The sequence below is a fragment of the Rhodamnia argentea genome, chromosome 4 (genome assembly GCF_020921035.1).
Source record: "Rhodamnia argentea isolate NSW1041297 chromosome 4, ASM2092103v1, whole genome shotgun sequence".
In the NCBI taxonomy this organism is placed as follows: domain Eukaryota; kingdom Viridiplantae; phylum Streptophyta; class Magnoliopsida; order Myrtales; family Myrtaceae; genus Rhodamnia; species Rhodamnia argentea.
This window is the reverse complement of record NC_063153.1, coordinates 11,849,391-11,867,300: the sequence shown is the minus strand read 5'-3', so window position 1 is coordinate 11,867,300 and position 17,910 is coordinate 11,849,391.

Genomic DNA, 17,910 nt, shown 5'->3' with positions numbered 1-17,910 from the left:
ACGTGGTATATTAAATATATATTTTATATATATATATGATAAATTATCATTTTTATAATTGGATGTTCTTTTAATGACTACTTGTAAATACTTCTCAATGTTGTTGGTAAGATGTCTCGCATTAGAATATGTTGGACCCACAAAATATTTGTCAAGGAGAATAATTGTATGTGTGCAAGGAACCGAAATGAACAAACCTACCCCATTTTTAAAAAAGTTAGTCATAGCATCAAGCGATTGGATTGCAAACCAAGAAATTGAGCGACTCGGCCCATACGACTGGTTTAGTAGTATCAAGCAGCCTATACGCAAGGCTAGTCACTTGGAAGAGCAAAAAGTAAAGTGTGATAGGTAGATCAAGTGCAAAAGCTAAGTATAGAGCCATGGCTTCAACCATGTGTGAATTAGTCCGGCTTCGTTTATCGTTGCAAGATTTGGATCTTAATAACCTTCAATCTCCTATGAAATTGTTCTTTGATAATCAAGTACCAATTCATATTGCTTATAATCCAGTTTTTCATGAAAGGACCAATCACATAGAGGCTAACTCACTATATTCGTGTGAAAGTTTAAGATAAGACAATTGAGACTCCATACTTTAGAAGTGAAAAGCCACATATTTTCTAGGGGTGAGCATGGTGCTAGGATAGAACCAGGAAACGGAGAGCCGAACCCGTGATTCCGGTCCGGTTTTAGGTTCTAGTGAAATAGGATCCGGTTCCTGGTTCCGCATTTTGAAAAGCCGCCGGTTCCAGGTCCGGTTCCCCGTTCTATATAGAACCGAGCTTGAATTGGAATCGGAATCAGAACCGGCACTTTTTATATATGTCATAAAAATTGAGAGTGTTGCTACTTATGTTGTATATGTGTCATAAAAATTGGGAATGTGATCTTGAAATCACTCAAACTTCTTTAACAAACTGAATTGGAGAGGGAGCGAATTGCTCTGGAGTTGGTGGAGGAAAAGAAAGCCCAAGCTGAACGGGAGAGAAGTTTATAAGAGTAAGCTAAAAAAAAAATTGAAGACTTGGACTCAATTGTGATGTACTCAAATAGGGAAGAGATTCGAGATAATTTCAAAAAAGTATTATACATGAGGCATGCTGGTATATTGCAAATACTTTGAATTCTCTGAGTCTCATGTTTTATAATTCACAATCACGCACTTTGGTAATGCACTTACTTTTTTTTTTATCAACTGTTAATCACTCTCTTTAATTAAAAATGATTATGTGGATATTGGAGCTGCTTTTCTTATCTGTTCTTAGTAAAATTGCAAGTTTCCGAGTACTCTGGAACCGGACCCTAGAACCTATGATAGGGTAGGTTCCAGGTTTCATAATACGTAGGGTAGGTTCTAGGTTCCGAAAAATGAAGAACATATAATAGCAGGTAGGTTCCAAATTCTAAGTGAAACCTACCCGGAACTTGGAACTGCTCACCTCTAATATTTACTAAGGCGTTTTCCACCAAAACTTTTCAGCGTGTGATGACCAAGCAGACCTCTCATTACATCTTCGCCCCAGCTTGTAGGGGAAGTGTTGGAAAGATAGTGAAATCGAATCAGCATAGTCCAAATTTAGTGGGAGATTTGGCTTAAATCAATAAAGAATTAAATAAGAACCATATTTTCTTTGCCAATAGATATTCATTTTTCTCTTCAAAGATGTATTTTAGCTTATTTAAAGATAATGAAATCCCCCAAAGATAATCTGTTGCATTTGGGGTTTCTCACCATGGAAGTAGGCTTCAAAGGGTTCTATTCTTGGTCAACTGAACCTGGTTAAATCCTGGTATCCTTTTTCGTGTGAGCGGGTGTGATTACAAAAATAACAGAGCTGAAAAAGTAATTTCTTTGCCTTGTGATACATGGCATCGTCTCGTCCTTGCATATAATCTGTAAAATCTTCGCATAGTGAGATCATCTATAAATTACGGCATAAATTTGCGTTTTCAATTTGTCCCTTGAAAAGTCCTTATATTTCTTTTCTTTTCTCTTTTCCATCTTTTCATTCTCGACCTTCTCTGCGTTTGTATGTGGAAAATCAAGCCGGGACATGAAAATCGAGGTCGCCTGGAAGCATGACCGTCGACCCTCCACATCTAGGGGCAGCCACATCGATAGCTCAATTAAAGTGGTGGAGACACCAAGCACGAAGGAAGCCGGTCTTGGGTTTGCCCTGAGGGGGCCGACAAATGTGGTTGTGGCATCGGCTTGTGGGCAGTCACAATTTCATTGGGCGTTGTGAGGATTATGTAAAGGAAACTCATATTGCAATCTTGTAGAACCCAAAAACTTAAACCAATATGTAGAGGAAGGGCAGATGTATGTAAAGAGTATATAAGATCCGTCGCCAAGAGATGTAGATCCATATTTAAACATGGAGAAATATAAAAACACTACATGAAACAGATGTTCAAAATCATCTTGCTCCAAAGTTTGATACGATACCATCGCAAGAAGACATGTTTCTATTTCCAGTGAAAAATTAACACGCTATTTTCATTGAACTGTGAATAGATTGACTTCATCTTCGCCGTCTCATGATCCGGCATACCTAACACGCGTTTCTGGATTTAAAGAATGAAGAAGATGACTACATAGTTACTGGTTCGAGACATTGCCACACGTATATTAAACGTTAGTTAAGTAGAATTAGGGAAAACCAGTCAATAAATGATTATTATCGTTATTTAGTTGTGCTATATATAGGTTAGAAGATAGTGCTCATATGTTTAGCTTGACGGATTTTTAATTAAGGGACAATTTTCTAAGGTTGGGCCGTCTTGACTGTCTGCTATCTCCTTTAGAATCTTTTTTGGTCATAATGGTCCACTATGCCAACTAGTCGAACAACTTATAATTTTATTTTAAGTTCACGCGTGGCACGCCAAAATGGACTATACCACTGGACTAAGACCGATAATTACTTTAAATGAGGTGCCCCAAACTTTTCAACAAATTCAAAATTTTTAGGTTCCCTAAAGAGCATAAGAAAAATTTGCTGCCATTCAGATAAATTTTAATTTTTTTCTTTTTTGGCTTGATTAGATATGTGTAACCCCACCGATCCAAGGTTGCATTTCCTAGAAATGAATCAAGGTCCCACCTTCCTAAAATTATGTATAGTGGGTTGAAGTTTGTTTGCAAAACCTACAAAATGTGCCTTTTTTTTCTAATTCTACATAGGATGGAAGGAAGAATGCAAGTCTTTTTATTAGTTAGAAGGCTATTATGATCTTTCAAAATAAAGAAATGAGCAAGTGGGCTAGACCCCACTATATTTGTATCCGGTGCACGTGTAGTTCTGCAGTCTCGATCCGAAACTGAAATTATTAAGCAAATATTATTTTTTATTTTAAAAAATATAATAAAAAATAAATATCGAGGCCTAACAAACTAATGTGACTGTTCATGTAGGAATTACATCTATTTTCATTAAATTTATTTCAAATTTTAATTAGTTAATTATGTCCAATAGTTGCAACTTTTCAAATATAACAGTTCTTTTGGATAACGAAGAAGTGTGTTCGAATTAACTATTCTTCAAACACGAAGAGATGTGCAACGAAAAGATGCGTCCAAATTAACTGTTCTTCGGACATGAAGAGATGCGTCACGAAGAAGTGCGTACAAATTAACTGTTCTTCGAACACGAAGAGTTGTGTCTAAATTATAGTTTTTTGAGATGTGAAAAGCTGTCTTCTTTCAACTATTATATTTTCAGCAATTCTATTCATTTTCAGTACTTCAAATTTTCAGAACTTTCAATTTCATTTTTTGTCAAAGAAACACAGTCCTCTTCTCTAATTGTTTCCCTTCGTAGATCCTAGACAAATGTCAGAATTGCTATCTGTTATTTTCATTGAGATTTTGTTGTATCCTGGAGGATATTTTTCGAAAACCGTTAATAATGTTGTGGGGCAAATAAATCCTTAAAGAGAGTGTTATCATACAAAGACTGATTCCGTTATTCTAGAGGTGGCCGGTTCCGGTTCGAGAACCGGCGGTTCCGGCTCCACGAAAAGGTGGAACCGGAACCGGCCGTTGAAAATTCCGGTTCCGGTTCCGGGCCGATTAATTCCAGTTCCTTTTTTAATTTTAAATTTTAAAATAATAAATAATAAAATGAACATAATAAATTCTAAATTATAAAATATAATCAAATTGTACATTGTAATAAAATGTGGGGAAAAAAAAGAAAGAGGAGGAATGGGCTTGAACTTAATGAATTATCATTAAACGCCTACATATCTTCTTGGGGTTAGAAGAATCAAAGCCCATGTAGTTCTTTTACCTTTGATAACCCCAACCTACCTCATCGTCAATCGTCGCTACCCGTTGTGGTACCCGTGGCGGTGGTATCTCCAATATCATCGCTAAAAAATTCGTGTTCACGATCTAGCTCTTGGTGTCGATATTTCGCCCTCGTCCAATCGTCGACACAAGCTTGAGCTTCCACAGACTCCGGGCTTAATCTTGAACGGCGAGAGTCCAAAATTAATCCTCCAGCGCTAAATGCTTGTTCAATTGCAACCGTTGAATAAGGGGTTGCTAATATTTGACGAGCGATAAGGGCGAGAACTGGATAATCGATTTGGTGACTCTTCCACCACTTCAGGATTTCGAAATCTGTACTATGTTCTGCATCATGAAACTCAAATTGAGTGGTTAAATATTTTTCTAATTCAGAAATACTATCTCTTGCCCCTTTTTGTTTTTTTTTTTTTCGCCTACTCTTGAGCATATTATACCCTCTACTAAGTGAACTACCACTTTCGCTACGTGAGGCAGTAGATTGTAAAGATCCGGAATCACTTAAACCATATCTACTACAAAATTCTCCATATAATACTACTATAGATTCTTTAACATCTCCTAGTATATTTGAAATATCTATTGAATCTTCTAAATGTAAACAATCATGATAATATACATTCAAATAATCTAGTAAACCGTCTAATTTAATACGTGGATAAAAAACAATACCAACTAAATAGACAAGAAGAATTTGCAAATAATAATGCAACCATTTTTCTCGCATTACTAAAATAGTTTGACCTAATTCGGTATCATTTTCATATTCACTAAAAACACTACCAATATTAACACACTCTATTAAAAATAAATGCATAGTAGGATAATAAATACCAGATAAAGTCTTAGTAGCATCATTAAAAAATTTCAAAAAATCTAAATTTTTTTTACAAATGTCCCAATGTTGAGGAAGTAAAGTAATTTCGGAAATATTTTGTGAAATAAACACACATAATAAATCTTTATAATCAAAAGTTTGCCGAAACAACTCGTACGTAGAATTCCAACGAGTCGGAATATCTTTTGGAAATCTTCTTGACCTTCTCCCATTTTGTTTACAAAATTTTCCCCATGATTTCATAAAATGGGGATGACTCCATAAATATTTAATTGCACCCTTTATTGGGGCGAGAGAAGTGTCAAGAGTTCGTAAGCCATCTTTTACATATAAATTTAAAACATGACAAGCACATCTAATGTGAAAAAATTGTCTGCCAAAAGTGGGTTTGCAAATATTTTCTAATTCGGGAATAGAAGTGGTATTTGCAGCGGCATTATCAAAACCAATTGAAAATACTTTATTTATCAAATTATATTGTTCTAAAACTTGCCTAATTATTCTATAAATATTATGAGCGGAATGTCTTTCATCAAAAACTCGGAATGCAATAAGTCTTTTTTAAATAGTCCAATCGTCACCTATCCAATGACACGTGATACCCATATAAGAATGAATTTGCCAAGGATCACTCCAAATATCGTTACCTATATGCACACGTCCATTGAATTCCGCAAAAAATTTTGATAAATATTTTTTTCCTTTTTTATAAAGATGAAAAATTTCGCGTTTAAGAGTATTTTTTGGAATAGTTGATGCTTGCGGAACCAACGCAGTATTTATCAAATATTTCATATTAAAATTTTCACCAATATTAAACGGAGCATGATCAATGGCAACATATTCAGCTAATGTTTGCTTATAAAGTGCATCAGTATAACGGAATATAGGATGAGGATTAGAAGTGGCGTACCCGGAAATTTGTTGTTGCGTGTTATCGATCCCCGCTTGCGTTGGATGTTTTTTCGTCAAATGCCGACGGAATGTTCCATAGCCGTCTCCTTTCGTAAATTTATATGTTTGCGAACAATATTTACATTTTATATTATACTTACCTTCGCCTTCATCATGTACCTTGTCGAAGTGTAGCCACAAGTCGGATGTATTATCTCGGCCCTTCCGTTCCGGCTCATTTGCCGTTGACGTTTTTCGACACCAAGTGGGAGGATGAAGACTTTCTTGTATTGGGATGTGCTCGACGTTCGGAATTAGGACATAGTTGATATTATCATCGTCATCTTCCCAACATGCATACTCACGAGGATCATATTGAGGAGTGGGATACTCGGAATCTCCCATAGTCATCTTGCCCTTGTCGGCATTTACGCTTCCACTTGCCATTTTTGAGAGAATTGATCGGAAATCCGATTGAGAGAATTGAGTCGGCATTGAGAGAATTGAGCGAATTGAGAGAATTTGAGCGAATTGAGAGGATTTGAGAGAATTTGAGAGAATTGTTGAGAGGATTTGTAAGAAAAATGAAAGGGAAATGATAGGTATTTATAGGCAAAAAATAAAAATAATTTAATTTTTTTTTTAAATAAAAAGCCAACGGCCAAATTGGCCGTTGCTTGGGGTGTGGAAGCGGGCCCGCGGGCGCTGCGTGGGGCAAAGAGCCCAACGGCTCTTTGCCCCACTAACACACTTTTTTTTTTTTTAAATTCACTGGCCGGACCTGGCCCGGAACCGGCGATTCCGGGCCGGTTCCGAAAATTATGGAACCGTAGGCCCGGTCAATGGGCCGGTTCCGGGTCCACGGTTCCAAATGGCATTCTCTACGTTATTCATCCCATTCTTGATGAAATTTTCTAAAAATAATGTTCTATAGACGATTCAATAGTCAAATGGCCTCATAAGCAGCCATAGTTGACCGGACTAGCATATGTTGGAAAAGGACATCAAGGTTATAGAGGGAAGGAACTAAGAAATTAGACAGCAATTATATCTTGTATTGTCCTAGATAACTTGAATACATAAAGTCACACAAGCTCCGACATTTTTTATTTTTTATTTTTTTTGGGGGGTTGGGGTTGGGGTGGGCCGTGGGTGGGTGGGTGGGTGTTGTAGATTTAACTCTTAAGATAGCGGAACATCAATAGTCTGCCGCAATTTCCGTTACGGCACCTCGCCAAGCCCGGCAAACGCGGGGGGGATTCTTTCGAACACCAACTCTTTTACTGTGATGGACATGTCCGTTGGGCCCTGTCGAGCCGCCATGCTAAGCCCATTCTATTGATCGAACGATCCATAATAAGTGCCAGTCTGCTCTTTTTTAGCCAAGGACGAAGCATGCCAGTACACGAAATAGCATCAATTTATCTATTCTGAAGCCTCATAGAATTAATTCTCATGCTTATATCCGCATAACCGCCTATAAATCAGCACAGACATAACAGAGCCCGACATTAGGCTAAAAGACATATTCCATGCACGATAGAATCTTATAGATCCACACCAAGCCACAAGCGCGTAGGAACGTAACTTTTAATTATATTTATTTTCACTATTAGTCTAAAATGCAAAAACTTTTACTTACACACGATATACACCAATTAAAACTGCATTCATTTGTGCTGTTATATATAGTTCACCAATTGAGGAACAGATGACTAGGAAACCCTTCTGGGAATCAATTAATTCTGTGATCTGTTGATAATGATTAATGATGTAAACATCCCCTAACTAGCAATGTTCACATATCCATATAGATGCACGCATGTGTACATACACAAAGTTCACTTCTCAAGAGTCAGTAGAGACAAATTGCCACGGACAGACTTCTATAAATTGCTTTTGGGCTTCTTCAAATCAAGAAAAAACAGCAAGCAGCCCCGATATTTTTACAGTCACTGAAGTTGCTGCAAGTTTGTTTCTCAGAGGCAACTTATTCGTTGTGATTTGTTAGCGACTATTATTGTTCTTTCCGCGTATCCTTTATACGGACTTCGCAACTTTTGTTTTCCTATTTATAGTAAATCACCTCACGGATCCTAACTTTTGAACATCTTAACATTCTTCCGATGATGGTAATTTTTTTTTTTTTATAGTTCTACAATCATCGTAACTTTCCCCAAGTGATGGTAATTTTGGTAATTTTCTTGTAAAGTTTGTGTCCCCATGACTGGTAACTTTTCCCTAAATATAGTTAACTACCTCCACGAGAAGTTTCCTTCTCTTGTTCGATAGCAAATTACTTCGTTCATCGTAATTTTCCTTTGGCTTTCGTAATTTTCCTCACTAGTAGTTATTTACCAATTAAATATCCTTTCGTAAACTTTTCTTTTAAGGACATAATTTCCCATTTGTCTTCGTGACTTTCTGTACATCATATAGCCTGTCATATTCAGGAAAATTGTCAGAAAAGTCCTTAACATATTGCATTGGGGCCAATTTAATCCAAAATTTTTGATGGTGCCAATTTAGTCATAAACATTTTGACCTAGAGCCAATTTAGTCTTTCCAACTAATTTTGACCGGATATTATCGACGTGGATGCCGAACGGCCTACGTGACATGGTCGGTGCTGACATGAATATTTTTTTAAATAATTAAAACTAAATTGGCACCAGTGCAATAGGTTTAGGACTTTTCCAGCACTTTTTCCCGTGATATTATATAGAAAATAGTAATCTACCTACGTTAATAGTAAATTTCTTTTTTGCTTAGATGGATTGTAACTTTCATTTGACATTCCTAACTGTCCTTTTACATTTAAGATGAGTTCCTTCTTGCAAGAATTTGGAGGCCTTTCTCCCTCCTATGATCGAGTTTCGTGTGCCGTAGATATTTTAGTAACTCTTCCTCCTCCTTTCTTACAATGGGCGACCCCTTGACCACCTTTTAAGTCCCATCCTTGGACCGACTTTCCAATTCGTCATAGTCTAGCAGAAATCAAGTTTAACCGAAGGTCCGGAATATGCCTCACATGCCCGAGCATTAGTTTGTTGCCCAAGCTATAGCTTGAAGGCATACGTCACCAATCCCCACGATTCTTGAAACATCATATCTACACAAGAAATCAACACAATCATCATCACCAGTAGACCAAACAGAAAAGTGTTCTTGGGAACTTACCGCAGTAGTGTCATTATTCTTCTTCTCTTGCTCCGCATCTACTTTTACTTTCTTCGTCTATCGAAGGATCGATTGAAGTTCTTCATGTGGCCTGCATTACCACTAAAATGAAAATCTATGCCTTTTCTTGAATTGGATCTTCCCTTGGATTTATCTCGGTAGTAGGAGACTCGAGATCTACTTCTTCCTCTATGCTCTGAGACACCAAGTTGCGCAGATAGGAAAGAGTAGTGGTATGATTCCACCAGGCGAGAAAGCCACCAAAATGTGCCTATACCAGTGCCGGTTATATTGAGGATGGAAATCCTTAGCCAAGACACTTTTCTTCCACGTCCCCCACTCAAGCAAGCTAGATTTCGCCCCATCCAACTTCACTTTTCCGCTAGTGACGATGAGATGGGAATTGTCACCAATGCTTGTAGCTCATCGTTTATCAGGCTTTGCAACTCATTCAAGTGATCCGCCATTGGAGTGCCCTCTTTGATATTTCAGAGTGGAAAGCTTCTTGATTGTCCTGTGCAGGTGCAATGCTGAGGCACCACCGATTCTTTCCACAACCGTGCAACTGTGGGCGAGGGATCATTTCAACCGAATGGATTTTGATTTTTGACTAAAATTGTGGGTGGATTCTATTGAGGTTTTTTCTCTACATGTGTTACTTTTATGGCGCGCCTTCACTCTGCCTATGAAATTTTGATAAACCACCTTAATCCAAAAAGTCAAGACAAATTTTATGGTCCCATCACTTCTCTTATCAGGATGTGTGCTCAAATCTGATAAACCACCTTAAACTTGTTGTAGATGAAGGGGTCAAGCAATTTTGTAAAATATTCGGAATGAAGGAAAGGAAATCGAACACCGAATTTATGTGGTTCGGTCTGAATACCGAAACTTATGTCCACGGGAAGAGCAGCACGGAATCTCACAATAGAAATAAGCGATACAACGAGATTACAATCACTAGAGTACTCAAATACACTTTCAATGTTTCCTAACCCTCAATTATACCTAATAATTCACACAGTATTTAGCTCATTATAATTCCTAGTAAAATCTCACTCGAGGAATTGTACAAACTCTACTCACAAGAATTTAACCGGTTAAATCACTAATGGATATAATTACAACAAGTAAATCCTCACGAGAATAACTCCCTGTTCTCTTGGCCACCAAACTTGGCGCACTCTTTGTTTCTCTCTCTCTTTTATAAGAGAAAGAACTAGACAGAAAATGGAGTAAATAAATCATAACTACAGTGCCCACATGACAATTCTCTGGAGAACGCCACCCTCTAATTTTCGCGGCATGCGGCCATGTGCATGCATTAATGAAAGGGAGAAAAAATGGATGTACATGAGGCTAGAGCCCTTCTTTCCCCTTTCTTTGACGCATACAATGAGTTCCATCATTGCACTTTTCTTCCTGCACGTCAACTCCATGCTTTCTTGAAGAAGTTCAACTTGCTACATTAAATGAAGAGGACAACTATTCTTCTTTAATGTGCAGCCAAGAAAGGTCAATAAAAGATTGGCCAAGTATCCGCTAAACATAAATGCAATAATGTGCAGCTGGACCAAAGAAGAAGTCCCACGAAATCATGTGGTCTGCCAGTCTAAAATATTATTCGGTGAGCTCCATCTCGAGACTTATTTTAACAATATTCACCTTGGCTCGACGTTTGAGCCAAGTCACAATCGCTTCAGCGAAAATCTAATTTATAGTGCTACTCTCCCACAGCCCCTCATGGGTTTAACCGTTACAGAAATCCTTCAAGTGCTTGAACTTCACTATAACTAGAGACCTCATCAAGATACCAACTCCACTTACACATTTAGCTACTCCATAAGGATTTTCCAACACAACCTCCTGTATCACACGTAAAGCAAAACCATTATTGCATTCATATCCGACAAAAGGTCAAACACCCACCTTATCAAATATAACAGCTACAACAACCGTTGGCTCTACCGGCTTCACCTCGCTAGAAGCATCTTCCGTATTAGTTACTGCATTAATATCCGCTACCTCAAGAGTTTTTGGTTGTAACTCTACTATGAGCTAAACACCGTTCAGGTCCATATTAATATTGCCACAAATACTCCTAGCCAGAAATATCGAAGACTTATCAAAGGTAACTTCTCTGCTATTGATAGAGAATTTATACTTGGGCACCACAACCGATGGCTCCACCCGTCTTGTGTATAGCCATGGAATATGCATCTTGCCATCACGTCGAGTTTACCATCACTTACTTGAAAATAACAAAAGCAACCAAACACTCTAAAAACAGAATAATCAGCAATGTTACATTACCACACTTTTTCGAGAGTCCGATATCCAATTGCAGTCAATGGGGATCTGTTCACTAGGTAACTTATCAAACTAAGCACATTTGCCAAGAATCTCCCAGCCACACTAGCACTAGAGATCATTTTATGAACTGTTTCTAGTAATATTCTGCTCATCAATTCTGCAAACTATTGTAGTTTATCGACACTAATGTTGTGTTTCATTGTGCCCTTCTTCATGCAGAATTTATTTATTAGCTCCGAGGAAAACTCTATACTATTGTCAATTCGCAAATGCTTGATCGAATTACCGGTCTCCGCTTAGATCAAAGCTCTATATCGTGTGTTCCCGACAATAGCATCATACTTGTGCATTGGCACAAATACCTAGGCCTTCCTCAAGCAATCGTTAGACTTTCGAACAAATGCTGACGTCTCTAGAGCAAAACCCGTCAATGTCTCACCTTGAAGTTCTTACAGGCCACCATGCTTGATTCTTTTCATCATCACTAGGGCAACCGCTTCAGCGAGCTGAAATTTGAATGCAAGTAGTTATTTCCATCTCCGGCACTTCTGATAGATGGAATGCAATGGATAAATCAATTCACAAGGTAAATGCGCAGTGAGATCCTGGGTAAGCATAAAACAGTGAGGGTCTTAAGATGAAGAGAGGTGTCGCTCTACCGAGGAGCAATTGAAAAGTGCATTGCGGACTTGTAGATCAAAGATGGGCGTGTATGATTTGTTAGCTCTCGTATAGTGTACATAAATTCAAGGAAAGTATGATGGAGGAGTGTGAAGAAGAAGAGTAAAGTAACTCGAACTAGGATGGAATAGATAGAGCGGGAAATGCGGCACTTACTATTGTGGAATCGCAGTTGTATAGGTACGTATTTCGATCAATGCTCGACTATCGTATTACCATGAAATGTTTTGTTGAAAACTACCTATGACACGAGGAGATGAAGTGGATTCATACAAAGTTGGATTGACGCCTGATCCATAAAACAAGGGGTCGTTTCCCAAATTATCTAGAGTACGGATATGTGGTCGATTTTCTCGTGGAAGGTCTTCCATTGAGCTCCAACATCATTCGTGAGGAATAATGAGCTGAAAGGTATGGATACTCGTATCCATACAATAAGAGAAAGAACACTCAAGAGTCGAACAAGCGACAGTGATCCTGTTAATTAGAAAGAGGAGCACACAGTATAACAGTTTTATAGTAGACATTCACAACAGATGCACACTTGAGGACCGCACAGCTCAACACTTCACGGACACTATACAGTAGCTACGGAATGTACTGATATTGATGTTGACATACTAATCAATTCAAGGGCGACACTCAAGAATGTTGACCTGCATCAGACTTCCTTTCAAGACAAAGAAATGGTAGCTAAAGCTGAAAGGTGAAATATCGAAGACAAGCGGACAGCCTCTAAAGCGAATAACCTAGAGAGAAACAGCAGTCACATGAGGTTAGAGTACTAATCAACAGTTTACAACTGGCATCGAGAGATTGTTCAGGTAAATCTATACTGCAAAAATTTAACCAAACTATTTGCAAGAGCTGGGAATTTGAAAAGAAAGGCTGTTAAGAAAAACGTACTTAATAAAAAATGGCACATTCACTATCAGAATACTTATAAAGCTGCCTATTCAAAGTGGTGGACATTGTGAATTCATAGAACTAAGGCAAAAGGGCGAATACATCATAAAGGCCAACTACATTTCTAAAGTCTACCAGATGTGAGACATGCCTGACATGGAAACCTCAAGGTTGTCCAAACAAAAGGGGCGAACACAATTCCAATACCAGTATCTAATCCAGGTTTCTTACTGCACGTGCTGAGGCCCTTGGGAAACTTAACAACTTCTGTGAAAACTCTAGCAGCGCATCTGATGTACAATAATCCTTTGATGGATGGCCAATGTCACTAGAAACCATGTACTTGTTACGTGTTCGTTGCAGAGTCTTCTTGGTAGAAATCTCCATTTTCTCTAGGACCTGTGCAGTCTTAAGTAGAAATTCATTGAGCTCAATGACATCAGGCTCCAGTACATAACCATAAATTTTAATATGCTTAAGTTGGTGCTCGAGGCAGGGAAATGTGCCGTCCACTGAACTCCAGTAACTAAAGCCATTGAACTCAAATGCAAGCTTCCACCCTGCTTCGGCAAGCAATAAATTTAGAGCAACTTTTCAATCTCCATTAATTCCAAATTCCAATATGCCAATGAAATTTTATAGTTCAAGCATTCATACCTTGGATTCATGGCCATCTCTTCCAGGATAAATATAAATAGTGAGTATCTCAAGAAAATGAGAGTTCCTTAACAAGCTACAAATGCCGGGGAGGTACCGCTTTTTCAGATGCAGTTGAAGTGTCAAATGCTTCCAGGCGAAAGATGGGCATAGCTGATTTGTCAGCTCCCACATTGTTAATACCTAATTCAAAAAGAGTTACTTGGCCCGACTTCAAAGGAAAGTTAGTACTGGACATACATTGTGGATCCTCGAGAGCATGTGTTTATATGGACTGACTAAAATGAATTAGTATGATTCTAAAGCTAAAAACTTCAGATCTTAGAGCACCCTCTTCTTCATTCCTAGTAGGCCAGTACTATGGTGAGTTTAATGGATAACAGTTTACATTTTCTCAAAGTTCATAGGCCAGCAGATGCAAGGAAGGCCATCGAATAAAAATTTTAGGTGTGCATAAATAAACGAACCCAGCCTATTAGTAAATAACATTTTCGTTTACTCTTCATCCAAGACACTACCTCATGAACTGAAGCATAGAAAAGGCAACAGAACACAGGAACCAAAGCAGAGAAACGGCACAGCCACTTGCCATTTCGAATGAGGCCCATTCAAAATCAGTTCACCCAACTTCTATTCTACAAATTTTCAGACAATCAAAATGGGAGAATATCCTATCAAACAAATAGTTAAACTCCTTACCCGAAGGATAAGTACCCAAATCATTCGCAATTAGCTCAAAGCAAGACAAATTAAGTCAGAGCAACACGAGAGAAATCATACCATTATGCACCTATCGCATGGCATAAATAAGGACTGCAGCTGAGCTTTTCCAGAAGCAGTCGGAAGTCATGATATTCCCCGAACCAACATCTCAAAGAAGGGCTGAAGTAGAGGAACGTATCAACCAGTGATAACATATCAGTCACCTTGACATAATCTAGATGCGCAGTAATATTCAGAATCTTCACATTAGGACAAACTAGCTCCAGATCCCCACCCTGATCAATGGTTAAACATTTTATATCTGATCGTGCAAGATCAATCTTTTCCAATCCATCTCAATCCACCAAATTTAATTCTTCAATAGATAGACCACTACAGAATTTGGGCTCGCGGAGGTCATCACAATCTTCAAGAGACAATTCTTTCAGCAATGGGAAACCAGATAGTATGTCAGCCAACTGTTTGTCAGTTAAGTCAATTTGCTTCATAAACAATTTTTTAAGCGACCTTAGTTGGACCCGTCCCATCGGTCCAACCTCACAAGAAGCCAGTTTCAGCTCTACTAAGCTGCTACACCAAAGAACAATGCTGGGCAGCACGTAAAGATTAGCAGGGATTCCCTCAGCACACCCTAAGAAGTTCAAATCGAGGAACTTAACCTTTCTCCTCGCTGCAAAATGAATCCACGTACCCATTTTGTTCAACCTTCTTATCTCTTCAGTTACACCATCAGGGTACACCATAGCCGCGTAGTTTAAACTAACACGGAATGAATCAATTGTAGGGTTCTCATGCAGAGTTAGCACATGGTCGATAAAATTCACAAATCTCTCTCTGACTTCAAAAGCAGGGTCCTCCTCCTCCTCCTCCTCGTTGCAGTTGAGGTAAGCACAGTAATCGAAAGATAAGTGGCGGGTAGAAGTCCAGAGGTAACGAAATCTTGGGACCATCACTGTCCTTATGGCATCTATCATGGGCAGGAAGGACAGAATATGGAGGAGCACCGACTCTGGCAAATTACTAATAGCATCACATACATTATCTTTGTCCATTTTCTGATGTTTCACATAACCACTTTCCATGGAAATATCATCGCCCACCGTAGTTCTTCTCCTGCAGGACACACTCAACATATTGGATGTCAAAACACAATAATAATAATAATAATAATAATAACAACAACAACAACAACAACAACAACAACAACAATGCTTTAAGGAGATCGAAACACAGCTCTGTTATAGAAAACTGGGACCCATAAAGAACAACGACGAACTGGGTTTCCGAGAATGAAGCTCCTCAGGCATTTCGACAAACAGTTGGTGCGGAACATAACGACAACCCAATATCAGGTAATGAGGGTAATCATTCAAGCACCTAAAGGCAAATGGAGGTAGTGGCAGAAGATTGAAGCGTTGTTTTCGACGTTGCGCGAGAGTAATGTGAATTATGCGGACATCGTCTGTTCACGATCGAAGGAATTGGAGGGAATGGAGACGTGGTCGTGTCTTTTGGAGCCCGAAGAAGAAAGGAAAAAACGCCATGACAATTAAACTTCTTCCCTCTTTACCTACACCATTAAACTTCCCAAAAAAATGGCACAAGCCATTTCCAGTTGGGACAACTTTGGACTCCCATTAGAAATCTTCGAAGTCCCATCCTTGAACCGACTTTCCAATCCGCTGTTGTCTAATTTTCTGATAGAAGTCGAGTTCAACCGAACGTCCAGAATGCGCCTCACATGACCGAGATATTAGTTCGCCGCCCAAGCTAGTTTGGAAACATACATCACCAATCCTCTCCTAAGTTAAGAATAATGATGCGGAAGAGAGAAATTTAGAATCCTATCTATAGGCTTTATGAGATGACTATCTAAGGCAAAATATATCAATTAAGATATGCACAATCAAATGCGATATTTATACAATCTTGAGACATAAAAATAACCGTAGAAATCCCTAGTTAATCTCTAATACACTAATCTTTTGTTCCATGTGAATAGTAGTTACTGATAGATTCTGAAACTATCAAGTCAAACAGCAAAATCCCCAGAAGATTGCTGGAGAAGAAGCCCGCTCGCCAAGTCAAGTCAAACAACAAAATCCCGCAGAAGAAGCGCTCTTTAACTGAATTAAATTAAGAAGATTGTAATATGTTTTTCTGTAAATACACTTTTAGCGGAGTACTTTAAACTTGTCGATTTCCACCAAAAAAGAAAAAACTTTTCGATAAGTTATCACTACACAAAGAGAAGGAGGAGGAGCATATGTGTCTCCTATTCTCTATTCTAGTACAGTGGATAGTATTATATATGTCATGGTAAAGTTTATTGGAAACTTGTGAAATGGATACTTAGATATTTGAAGGGAACAACAAATGCTAATATAGTATACTAGTGGGACAGCACTGATGGTCAAGGACAGCTAGATTAATTCCTATTGCTACATAAACTGCCATGTCTACAACACAACCATCCCAAATCCAAAGTTGTTGCCAATCTAAACAATTTTTTTTTTGGTCCAACCTAAAAATCAGTGTTGGGCACATCAATCCTTTCAATACAACTATGCCTCTCAGATAGATCTTGCCACTTTGCTTACGAAATAGATCTTTTCCTTTGCTTCCAGTGGAAACACTTCCACTTGGATCTTGTTGTCCTGTCGCTTACTCCTTTCTAGCTGCATTTTGAGAATGTGGAATTTCTCCTCAGATTCTTTCAACTGTCTGCCATACTTCAAGTACTATTTTCCAACGCTTTCTTTTCAATTGTCAATCCAAAATCACTTCTTTGACCTGTAATGAGGACTTAGGATCAATCCATTTGGAAAAACCGCAATCATCAACCTGCCCAATACAAGCAAGCAATGCAAATTCCAGCAGAGCACATTGGGGGATGAACTTCAAATTACACAATGCATAGCACAACATACAGCAAAGCAGGTTGATTTATTGGAAACACTAGAATGTGAGACAGAGGCCTTCGAACACAGTACAGCAAATTTAGATTCAACAACACAAAGTACATAGCAAAGCAACCATATCCTTGTCTAGCACTGAACTGGCCAACAGACAGCACATAATGCTGAACTATTGCTGCCCAATGAACAACATGCGACAGTGAACTGGTCCTATACTCAACTGGCCAATACAAGCAACCATTTCAAATGACAATTATCGATCTCTAATATATTGCCGATAATCGACAGACCATCACCTCAAACGATAGAACCTCCTTCCACTGGCAAACATATGATCATCAGAAACTCGAAACTTCACCATTGTGTAGTGCAACAGAAACTATGGAAATAATGTAGTGAAACCTTTTTAAGTATGTGCTCATAGCTAGGTTGAATAACTAAAGAGAAAACCAAGACAATGACAGCTGCGCCTCTGTAGCTCA